Source organism: Hypomesus nipponensis, chromosome 20 (assembly GCF_054491055.1).
Source record: "Hypomesus nipponensis isolate SF chromosome 20, ASM5449105v1, whole genome shotgun sequence".
Taxonomy (NCBI): Eukaryota; Metazoa; Chordata; class Actinopteri; order Osmeriformes; family Osmeridae; genus Hypomesus; species Hypomesus nipponensis.
The window spans coordinates 1945001-1947500 of NC_140380.1; the positions used below are offsets into that span (position 1 = coordinate 1945001).

The following is a 2500-nucleotide window of genomic DNA, read 5'->3' on the forward strand; positions in this document are numbered from 1 at the left end:
ATCTCGTCTGATCTCGGAAGCTAAGCAGGGTCGGGCCTGGTTAGTACTTGGATGGGAGACCGCCTGGGAATACCAGGTGCTGTATGCTCTTTTGCTCATTCACTTAGAAACTGAAATCTTGCAATATGCACAAGTAGTCCTTCATGAAAGGGGCTGGAAGCTGTTTTCATTTTGACACGAGAGAGAGAGAGAGAGAGAGAGGGAGAGACCACCTTGCATTGTCAATTGCTAAATCTGTATATGGATAAGTAGCCTATGGTTGTCAACTTATTTTGTACGGCCATACCAGCCTGGCAACGCCCGATCTCGTCTGATCTCGGAAGCTAAGCAGGGTCGGGTCTGGTTAGTAATTGGATGGGAGACCGCCTGGGAATACCAGGTGCTGTATGCTCTTTTGCTCATTCACTTAGAAACTGACATCTTGCAATATGCACAAGTAGTCCTTCATGAAAGGGGCTGGAAGCTGTTTTCATTTTGACACGAGAGAGAGAGAGATAGAGAGAGACTACCTTGCATTGTCAATTGCTAAATCTGTATATGGATAAGTAGCCTATGGTTGTCAACTTATTTCGTACGGCCATACCAGCCTGGCAACGCCCGATCTCGTCTGATCTCGGAAGCTAAGCAGGGTCGGGCCTGGTTAGTACTTGGATGGGAGACCGCCTGGGAATACCAGGTGCTGTATGCTCTTTTGCTCATTCACTTAGAAACTGAAATCTTGCAATATGCACAAGTAGTCCTTCATGAAAGGGGCTGGAAGCTGTTTTCATTTTGACACGAGAGAGAGAGAGAGAGACCACCTTGCATTGTCAATTGCTAAATCTGTATATGGATAAGTAGCCTATGGTTGTCAACTTATTTTGTACGGCCATACCAGCCTGGCAACGCCCGATCTCGTCTGATCTCGGAAGCTAAGCAGGGTCGGGCCTGGTTAGTACTTGGATGGGAGACCGCCTGGGAATACCAGGTGCTGTATGCTCTTTTGCTCATTCACTTAGAAACTGAAATCTTGCAATATGCACAAGTAGTCCTTCATGAAAGGGGCTGGAAGCTGTTTTCATTTTGACACGAGAGAGAGAGAGAGAGAGAGAGAGAGACCACCTTGCATTGTCAATTGCTAAATCTGTATATGGATAAGTAGCCTATGGTTGTCAACTTATTTCGTACGGCCATACCAGCCTGGCAACGCCCGATCTCGTCTGATCTCGGAAGCTAAGCAGGGTCGGGCCTGGTTAGTACTTGGATGGGAGACCGCCTGGGAATACCAGGTGCTGTATGCTCTTTTGCTCATTCACTTAGAAACTGACATCTTGCAATATGCACAAGTAGTCCTTCATGAAAGGGGCTGGAAGCTGTTTTCATTTTGACACGAGAGAGAGAGAGAGAGAGAGAGAGAGACTACCTTGCATTGTCAATTGCTAAATCTGTATATGGATAAGTAGCCTATGGTTGTCAACTTATTTCGTACGGCCATACCAGCCTGGCAACGCCCGATCTCGTCTGATCTCGGAAGCTAAGCAGGGTCGGGCCTGGTTAGTACTTGGATGGGAGACCGCCTGGGAATACCAGGTGCTGTATGCTCTTTTGCTCATTCACTTAGAAACTGACATCTTGCAATATGCACAAGTAGTCCTTCATGAAAGGGGCTGGAAGCTGTTTTCATTTTGACACGAGAGAGAGAGAGAGAGAGAGAGAGAGAGAGAGAGACTACCTTGCATTGTCAATTGCTAAATCTGTATATGGATAAGTAGCCTATGGTTGTCAACTTATTTCGTACGGCCATACCAGCCTGGCAACGCCCGATCTCGTCTGATCTCGGAAGCTAAGCAGGGTCGGGCCTGGTTAGTACTTGGATGGGAGACCGCCTGGGAATACCAGGTGCTGTATGCTCTTTTGCTCATTCACTTAGAAACTGAAATCTTGCAATATGCACAAGTAGTCCTTCATGAAAGGGGCTGGAAGCTGTTTTCATTTTGACACGAGAGAGAGAGAGAGAGAGAGACCACCTTGCATTGTCAATTGCTAAATCTGTATATGGATAAGTAGCCTATGGTTGTCAACTTATTTCGTACGGCCATACCAGCCTGGCAACGCCCGATCTCGTCTGATCTCGGAAGCTAAGCAGGGTCGGGCCTGGTTAGTACTTGGATGGGAGACCGCCTGGGAATACCAGGTGCTGTATGCTCTTTTGCTCATTCACTTAGAAACTGACATCTTGCAATATGCACAAGTAGTCCTTCATGAAAGGGGCTGGAAGCTGTTTTCATTTTGACACGAGAGAGAGAGAGAGAGAGAGAGAGAGACTACCTTGCATTATCAATTGCTAAATCTGTATATGGATAAGTAGCCTATGGTTGTCAACTTATTTCGTACGGCCATACCAGCCTGGCAACGCCCGATCTCGTCTGATCTCGGAAGCTAAGCAGGGTCGGGCCTGGTTAGTACTTGGATGGGAGACCGCCTGGGAATACCAGGTGCTGTATGCTCTTTTGCTCATTCA

At 47.2% G+C, this 2500-nt stretch overlaps 8 non-coding genes and 1 pseudogene across 8 annotated transcripts in view; all 9 read left to right on the top strand.

Annotated features, from left to right (window-relative positions):
- The window catches only part of LOC146244538 (5S ribosomal RNA), a 119-nt gene extending 31 nt beyond the window's left edge, over positions 1 to 88 (top strand). The window contains exon 1 of the ribosomal RNA XR_014739743.1: positions 1 to 88. This exon is cut by the window's left edge and continues 31 nt beyond it. This is a non-coding gene — a ribosomal RNA (5S ribosomal RNA).
- A 184-nt stretch (positions 89 to 272) lies between these two features.
- On the top strand, positions 273 to 391 carry LOC146244539 (5S ribosomal RNA; annotated as a pseudogene).
- A 178-nt stretch (positions 392 to 569) lies between these two features.
- LOC146244540 (5S ribosomal RNA) lies at positions 570 to 688 on the top strand. Its single transcript, XR_014738342.1, has one exon. It is a non-coding gene; the product is annotated as a 5S ribosomal RNA (ribosomal RNA).
- Positions 689 to 860: 172 nt separating this feature from the next.
- On the top strand, positions 861 to 979 carry LOC146244541 (5S ribosomal RNA). Its single transcript, XR_014739744.1, has one exon. It is a non-coding gene; the product is annotated as a 5S ribosomal RNA (ribosomal RNA).
- Positions 980 to 1161: 182 nt separating this feature from the next.
- Positions 1162 to 1280, top strand: LOC146244542 (5S ribosomal RNA). The gene has a single exon (XR_014738343.1). It is a non-coding gene; the product is annotated as a 5S ribosomal RNA (ribosomal RNA).
- Positions 1281 to 1462: 182 nt separating this feature from the next.
- On the top strand, positions 1463 to 1581 carry LOC146244543 (5S ribosomal RNA). Its single transcript, XR_014738344.1, has one exon. It is a non-coding gene; the product is annotated as a 5S ribosomal RNA (ribosomal RNA).
- A 190-nt stretch (positions 1582 to 1771) lies between these two features.
- LOC146244544 (5S ribosomal RNA) lies at positions 1772 to 1890 on the top strand. The gene has a single exon (XR_014738345.1). It is a non-coding gene; the product is annotated as a 5S ribosomal RNA (ribosomal RNA).
- Positions 1891 to 2066: 176 nt separating this feature from the next.
- Positions 2067 to 2185, top strand: LOC146244545 (5S ribosomal RNA). Its single transcript, XR_014738346.1, has one exon. It is a non-coding gene; the product is annotated as a 5S ribosomal RNA (ribosomal RNA).
- A 182-nt stretch (positions 2186 to 2367) lies between these two features.
- LOC146244546 (5S ribosomal RNA) lies at positions 2368 to 2486 on the top strand. The gene has a single exon (XR_014738348.1). It is a non-coding gene; the product is annotated as a 5S ribosomal RNA (ribosomal RNA).
- The last annotated feature ends 14 nt before the right edge of the window (positions 2487 to 2500 follow it).